The 8488-nt window shown below is 49.0% G+C and overlaps 1 non-coding gene across 1 annotated transcript; it reads left to right on the forward strand.

Moving 5' to 3' along the window:
- Window positions 1-7131: 7131 nt before the first annotated feature.
- On the forward strand, window positions 7132-7258 carry LOC138526668 (U6atac minor spliceosomal RNA). Its single transcript, XR_011283700.1, has one exon. It is a non-coding gene; the product is annotated as a U6atac minor spliceosomal RNA (small nuclear RNA).
- Window positions 7259-8488: the final 1230 nt, after the last annotated feature.

Here is an 8488-nt window from a genome sequence, read left to right on the forward strand (position 1 = left end):
CGTAATGAGGCCCTATGAGTATAAGGCATATATGAACTCATGACGTATGAGTGGAAGGCACGTTGGGGAGCATGGACTGTGAGTGGAAGGCGCATGGGAACTCATGACCTATGAGTGGAAGGTATGTGGGGGCTCATTGACAATGAGTGAAAGGTGCGTGGGAACTCATGAACTATGAGTGAAAGGCATTTGGGAACTCATGGCCTATGAGTGGAAGGCACATGGGGGCTCATGGACTATGAGTGAAAGGCGCATGTGAACTCATGACCTACGAGTGGAAGGTGTATGGGGACTCATGGACTATAAGTGAACGGTGCATGGGAACGCATAACCTATGAGTGAAAGACACATGGGGACTCATGGACTAAGAGTGAAAGGTGAATGAAAACTCATGACCTATGAGTGGAAGGTATATGGGGCTCATGGACTATGAGTGGAAGGGGAATGGGGGCTCATGGAATATGAGTGAAAGGCACATGGGAACTCATGGACTATGAGTGGAAGGGGCATGGAGTCTCATTGACTATGAGTGGAAGGGGCATGGGGGCTCATGGCCTGTGAGTGGAAGGTATGTGGGGGCTCATGGACTATGAGAGGAAGGTGCATGGGGACTCATGGACTATGAGTGAAAGGCACATGGGGACTCATGGACTATGAGTGGAAGGGGCATGGAGTCTCATTGACTATGAGTGGAAGGGGCATGGGGGCTCATGGCCTGTGAGTGGAAGGTATGTGGGGGCTCATGGACTATGAGAGGATGGTGCATGGGGACTCATGGACTATGAATGGAAGGCGCAGGGAAACTCATGACCTATGAGTGGAGGGCGCAAGGGGGCTCATTGACTATGAGTGAAAGGCATATGGGAACTCATGGCCTATGAGTGGAAGGTATGTGGGGGCTCATGGACTATGAGTGGAAGCTGTATGGGGACTCATGGACTATGAGTGAAAGGCCATGGAAACTCATGACATATGAGTGAAAGGCGTATGGGGGCGCATGGACTGAGTGGAAGAAATATGGGGGCTCATGGACTACGAGTGGAAGGCATATAGGAACTCATGACCTAGGAGTGAAAGGTGCATGGGAACTCTTCACCTATGAGTGGAATGAATGTGGGGTTTCATGACCTACGAATGGAAGGTGCATCACTGGGACTCATGGACTATGGGCCTCATTCCGAGTATGGCGGTAAGGGATAGCGGCCACCGGTAACGAGACCGGTGCCGGTGATCCCTTACGGCCATACTCCGAGTTCCCTCTGCGCCCTCGCCCTTAACGCCTGCTTTGAGCAGGTGTTAAAGTCGAGGGCGCAAAGGGACCTCCAAGCCAATAACGGTGACCGTAATGAACGGTCACCGTTATTTGCATCTTCCCCATTTCCATTGAGCCCTATGGGGGCTCATTTGGGAATGGGGAAGAGCCTTGGTGAATGGGGAATCACCGCCCCGCCAACCTTGGAATGGGGCGGTGATTCCGCCATCCACCAAGGCGCTGCCGGTCCGGGTACGGCGTCAACCAAGGCGTTAATAGCGCCATTGGTTAGCGCCGTACTCGGAATGAGGCCCTATGAGTGGAAGAAGTATGGGAACTCTTGGACTATGAGTGGAAGGTATGCGGGGCTCATGGGCTTTGAGTGGAAGGAGCATGGGAGCTCATGACCTATGAGTGGAATGAATCGGGGGGTTCATGGCCTTCGAGTGGAAGGTGCATGGGAGCTCATGACCTATGAGTGGAATGAATCGGGGGGTTCATGGCCTACGAGTGGAAGGCTCATGGGGACCCATGGAGTATGAGTGGAAGGAGCATGGGAACTCATGGCCTACGAGTGGAAGACTCATGGGGACTCATGGCCTTTGAGTGGAAGGTGCATGGATCCTCATGACCTATGAGTGGGAGGTATGCGGGGGCTCATGGTCTTTGAGTGGAAGGAGCATAGGAACTCATGACCTATGAGTGGAAGGTATGCGGCGGCTCATGTGCTTTGAGTGGAAGGCGCACAGGGTTAGTGGACTTTGAGTGGAAGACGCACAGGGTTAGTGGAGTTTGAGTGGAAGGTGCATGGGGTTAGTGGAGTTTGAGTGGAAGGTGCACGGGGTTAGTGGACTGTGAGTGGAAGGCGCACGGGTTAGTGGACTTTGAGGGCTCATAACATAACTGTCGGAGCAGATCGAGGGGAATTTGCTGGGAACCAAGTTTCTTAATGGTCTCTAACGCTGAGTGGCGCCAGATTAGGAATCTTGAAAAAGCATCTATGTCCAAAATGTTTCGAAGGGCCCAAGACATTGCCACCACCAGGAGGCGCATGCCTGTGTTCTGAGCCAGGTCCTCTGAAAAGTATCCGCAGCCGTGCAAGTTACAAAGCATCCCAAGAATGCTTTCTTTGATTGATAAAGGACTCAAAGGGCCTCATTACACGGTAGGCGGTAAGGGTTTACCGGTACCGGTATTTTACCATACCGGTAAATCCTTACCGCCTTACTACGAGGTCCCTTTGCGGGTTGGGGAATTTAACGCCTGCTTTTTGCAGGCGTTAAAAACCAACCCGCAAAGGGACCCAGGGAGCTAATTACGGTACCGCAATTTGCGGTGCCGTAATTAGCACCTTCCCCTTTCCCATTATGCCATATGGGGCAAAAATGGGAATGGGGAAGGGCAATGATGGAAAGGGGAATTACCGCCCCGCCAACCTTGGAATGGGGCGGTAATTCCCCTTTCCACCAAGGTGGTGCCGGTATTTTACCGGCATGAACCATGGCGCTAATTGCGCCATGGTTCTCCGCCTAATTATTGTTTTGATTACATATCTTGCTGTGAGTAAGAGAGGCTACAAGTCAACAAGTAACAGAACGATCAACTTTACATTAGCTTTTCGAAGCACTCACATTTTTATAGCAGTCAATGTACTCTCTAACAATTTTATCAAACTGAGGTTTAGTGCCCACGATGACAACATTTTAATGCGCCGGGATTAGTCTGTCAGTTCTGGAGGTGATGATAGGTCAAAGCCGGGAGGAGTCGCTCAGATAACCGGGTAGCCGTCCTCCTCCCTCCCGGTGTGTCCCAGTGAATCCAAGGAGCGCGTAATGCTGGCCCCAACATACTTTCAGGAAGCGTCGCCAGAGTTTCGTGGAGGCAAGCAGCTTTTAAACCCACCCACCCTACATTAGGTTTCTTAGCAGTTTGGGAAGTACAAGGCCTGGCCGCTGCTGTCGCAGAACGGCGAGGCAGTGTTTTTGGGGACCAGTGACACAGTATTGGCGACTAACGAGCCGTGGGAAAGCGGGAAGGGCCTTCGCTCTTCTCGCAGTCAGCCCGCCCTTGAGGCCTAGAGGCAGCGGTGCTGGAGATATCAGCAAGGGCTCGGCTTACCCCGACAAAATGGCACTACCCTAGCCCGGAGCACCTGAAAAGGCAGGCAGGACGTAGACAGGAATGGTTGGGGGAGCTTTGGCCTAGAGTGTTCTTGTTTGGGAAAAAGGGGAAGCAAGGTTTGGACATGCAGCGGCCGGCTGGTAGCCGCACCTTGACAGCTATTTTCACATGTTTGGTTTTCATTGTTATAAAAATAAATATGCAGCCTTTTTATGCCAACAAAAGAAAATGGCTCCTTTGCAAATTTTTCAGGAAGGGGAAGTAAGGCTGGCAAAGGAATATGCAATGTTGTTGGTAGAATTATGGACAAATGCCCAGGTTATAAATTCCACAGCGTCTTCTATATCTTTTCCAGAATTGGAAAAAGGGTGGGAGGGCAGAGGAGCATAGCAGGAGGTTGCGTCCAGTCTGAGCTGCTTGAGATGGGGAACAAGGGCGGGGCAGAGGAGTTTAGCAGGAGGGTCCGTGCAGTGTGACGTGCTTGAGGGGCTTGAGATTCGGAACAAGAGAGGAGAAGCTTAGCAGGAGGTTGCGTCCAGTGTGGGGGGCTTGAGATGGGGAACAAGGGCAGAGCAGAGGAGTTTAGCAGGAGGTTGCGTCCAGTGTGGGGGGCTTGAGATGGGGAACAAGGGCGGAGCAGAGGAGCTTAGCAGGAGGGTCCGTGCAGTGTGACGTGCTTGAGGGGCTTGAGATTCAGAACAAGAGAGGAGGAGCTTAGCAGCAGGTTGTGTCCAATGTGGAGGGCTTGAGATGGGGAACAAGGGCAGAGCAGAGGAGCTTAGCAGGAGCTTGCGTCCAGTGTGAGGGGCTGGAGATGGGGAACAAGGGAGGAGCAGAGGAGCTTAGCAGGAGGGTCCGTGCAGTGTGACGTGCTTGAGGGGCTTGAGATTCAGAACAAGAGAGGAGGAGCTTAGCAGCAGGTTGCGTCCAATGTGGAGGGCTTGAGATGGGGAACAAGGGCAGAGCAGAGGAGCTTAGCAGGAGCTTGCGTCCAGTGTGAGGGGCTTGAGATGGGGAACAAGGGAGGAGCAGAGGAGCTTAGCAGGAGCTTGCGTCCAGTGTAAGGTGCTTGAGATTCGGAACTAGGCTCGGCAAGGGAAGGCAGTTTCCGCTTATGTAATAAAGACGTTACACGCACATCTGATGGCTCTGTGTTTCATTTGATTGGGCCTGCTTTATTATATTGGATCCTGCCTTATTGCATTGTATCCTGGTTAGCATTGAATATAACAACCCTGAAGATATACCAAGCCTCCGGGTGGGTGAGAGGGGGTGAGGCGTCTTTTGCTGCTGCGACCGTGGAACCACATAGTGTGGGATGCTCCCGAGGGCCAAAGGAACGCCCCCCGCCGCTGGTCACCATTGCTGAAAGGCTGCTGGGCATGGATAGCCCAGCCGATCAATATTTGCTTGCACTGCTAGTGAGGCGCAGCCAAGCGGCTCTGGATTGCTGGCTTTCCCGGGCTGCCTGCAGATGGAGACCGGAGCCTCTGGCTCTACTCTCATGCATCAGGCCCTGCCGGACTTTCAGTTGTGCACATAGGATCTGTTCCCACCTAGGCCACTCAGCAGGTAGGATCTGGGATTTGTAGGACCTGATCTCTCCTAAAAAGGTAAAGGAAAGAATGAACAGGTAACTGGTGAACCTTGACAAAAATTACTGTGTAAGAGAGGCTAAACTGGATTTACTGTTTATGCATGGTGAGAATTCAGAACTTCCCCGAAGAGCACACATGACTTTGGTACCTGAGAGGATATAACGAGAAGCTTGGCAGATAGTTCAAGGGCAACGCGTTTGTCTTGGAAGCAAGACAATGCAGAGCAACATAGGTTTGAATCCCAGTTCCACACTTAGAGACTGGTCTCTGGTATTAAGCACGTTATAAAAGATTAATTAATTAATAATAAAATAAAGAAGTGAGCAGGCAGGCAGCACAGGATTTTCTCAGAGCACATTAAACTGAGAAGGAGCTGATTAGAGTGGGCGAATGTCTGCCTTCAGTATTTGAAAGAGGTTGTGCCTGTCTCCGGGGGGCTGATAAGGCCGAGATCGTGAGATATGTGTGTGAAGATATTGATACTTTGCTCTCTAGGTGATAGGAGAAGACATTTAGGAGAAGGATGTCACGGGCTCATTGGAAGTTCTGGTGGAGGTGGAGGGTCTGTTAAGCCTGCAGGGTTTGCGTGTACAGGGCAATATCCCTGCATACAAACATTACAGAAACTTAAAGGGATGGATGACCTCTCCCCCCCAGGTAGCAGGATCCCTGGCAAACCCAATTGAAGCTGGGACCAAACGGGACACAGTGATTCTCCTGAGCAAACTGAAAGCGATCAGAAAAAGCAAATTTCCATGTCCGTGTTAAAAAATCATATTGATAGTGCAATACAATAAAAATCATATTGATAGTGCACACAGTGGATTAACACATTAGAGAAAAGTCAGAACGAGCCCCAGCTGAAAGTGGATGGCATGGACAATTGCGCACGATGCTGTAATATTAGCATTTGGAGAGTCCCTGAGATGAAAGGGGAAACTAACAGAGTTTCAAAGGAAGATGAAATCCATATTGAAAATACTTTTCAAGGACACTGGCTGGAAATAGGGACAGATCTTGTGCCCAATATGGACTACCAATTGTGGCTAACTGCCACTACTTCAAAGATAGAATAGAGATTTTGATGCAGGCCTGGAAGGTGGGCACTAAACAGTATGGAGTAGCGCAGATAAGAATCCTCCAGAATGTCTCTAAAGTTACATTGATGAACCAGAAGGCTTGCAAATGATTGATATACTGGTTGACAGTAAAAGATATAAGTTGCCACTAGGGCTACCGCATCTCCTTAACGTTTGAATATTGGGGTGAGCGATATCAGTTGTAGGACATGGCGGAAATCCACTGAACACAACAGGAGCTGCTGGAAGAATCAGAATGGAACGGAGAACACGGGATGCACTCTAAAAGCACTTTTGCTGAGGAGGACCGCAGAAGAGCATGCAGGAATCCAGAAGCCCTCCGACAATGAACACCCCCGATGTATCCAGCAGTGAGGGAGGACACCACAGTAGACGAGAAGATGAACTCCTTGATAGAGTAAACCAGAAGCTAAATGTTAGAATGTTAGTTAGCTTAACTAACAGATCTGTTCAAAACCAAACTAAAAGACTACCTCCTCGCCTCCGAGTTACCCTCCTAACCTACCTCTCTTCTGCTTTGTGAGCTAAAATGTTTCCCTCGCCTCCAACCTGCCTCTGTCCCTCACTTCCTTTGCCTCCACTCTAGCACTTCACCCCTCATGGTCACATCCCGAGCACAGCTGGTCATATTGCCTACCTGCACTTAAAAAGGTCCAATGTTCATTGTCCTTAATGTAAGTATGTTCACTTATACATTGTCCCCAGTGACTGTCCGAATTACTCCCCTCCACAACCTGCTCGGAATGTCCCTCAAACTCACCCTATTGTAAGAAGCTCATCGCTTCCCCTCTAATCTGATTTCATATCGATTGTACGTTCGTTTGTGATCAAAAGAGCATTGTTCCTCCTGTATATGAATAAATAAATAAATAAATAAATATAATGTATCCATAATGAAATGGGCTGTCAATCATAAATCATGTAACGGAACACGTTACGGTATTGTCACTATAGATTTTTGGTGGTGTTATAGGAAGGATTCTTACAATGAGGGGGACATTGTGAATCTAGGTGGCCAATGCTATCCTGTGCAGACCCGATGGCCCGAGAATGAGTGGACGTCTTCAGCATTAAGGAGAGAAGGTTAGCACTCCCCTTGACAAGGATGGAAGAGGTCCCAGTGGGCTTTCAACACATATACGGTTAAGGCGCGTGGCGTCTAACCACGTGTTTAGTCTCATATTTGTAATTATGCTTCGAGTTCATCATATTCTATGTATTATGTTGTAAAGCGCTTTGGTGTAAAGTGCTCTATAAAATTAATAAATACAAATACAAATGATATGCATGTATCATAAACATTGAATTGGTTTGTTAGTAAAAGATGCTGACCTTGATAGGCTGGTAACAAGCCAAAGGTGAGGTGTGTGGAATTTGAGGCTAAGTGTGAGATGCTGGGAGAGAGGCAGGACATGGGGTGTTGGCAAGTTCACCATACAATCACACATCTTTGCCCTTCAGGCACTGAACTGCCCAGTAGGCTCCCCGCCCCCCATGATTGCGCCATATATCTACTTTGTCGCTTATTCCTGTAACCTGTTCCAAACTACCATGTATCCACTATTCCACACAGTCCCGTCACCTCCTCCGACATTGTATAATTTGAGTACCTCCTATGCCTCATATTCATGTAACCTTCCACAGCATTTCTACGCCTCATGTAACCAGTAAGGAATGCCGTGTCATGTAACTAAGCTGCCCTTATGTAACAGCGCCTCGATGCCCCCTGGCTGCAAGTGCGCTCTGTAAATACAAATAAATAAATAAATAAAAAGAATCAGAAAGACAAAATATTTCCCATAGACCATGACAGTGCATAATTTAGGGAGCATAAAGGTGGGGACCCCAAATGTTAAAGGACTCAGTCCCCCTACACGAGATTGTTGCTCGCAATAGAATTAGAACAAATCTCCTTTCTATTCTGTTGGTTCTAGAGACACATATCACTATGGGCAGGAACACAGTACACTTGTAATAAGGTGGGACACTTGTTATGGCCATTGGGGACTGCCATAGTGGGTGGAGCGGGTATCCTGTTGAAGAAGCCGTTTAAAATGGAAAGCGTGAAGGTCAAAAAAGGGCTGTAGGGCAGGTTAGTCCTGATGAAGAGGATTTGGAATAGATTAACCTTCATACCGGGGGCAGTTTATGCCCCTAACCAGGCACTGGTCCCCTTTCTAGAGAAGGTCCTGGAGGCAGTATGATGTTGAGCAGAAAACCTGAAGATGTTATGTGGGGATTTTAATGTGATGGTGAAACCCCAGGTGGACTGTCCCTGCATAACGGAGAACAGAAGTTGAAAAGTGGGGCTGGGCCTCATTGAAAGTATCATTTCTCCTCTGATGTGTGGGGAGCAATAGACCCAAAGGACAGATGCTTCACCGTCTTTTCACCCCCGCACCAGACTTACACTAGAA

Source organism: Ambystoma mexicanum, chromosome 7p (genome assembly GCF_040938575.1).
Source record: "Ambystoma mexicanum isolate Mex_15411 chromosome 7p, UKY_AmexF1_1, whole genome shotgun sequence".
In the NCBI taxonomy this organism is placed as follows: Eukaryota; Metazoa; Chordata; class Amphibia; order Caudata; family Ambystomatidae; genus Ambystoma; species Ambystoma mexicanum.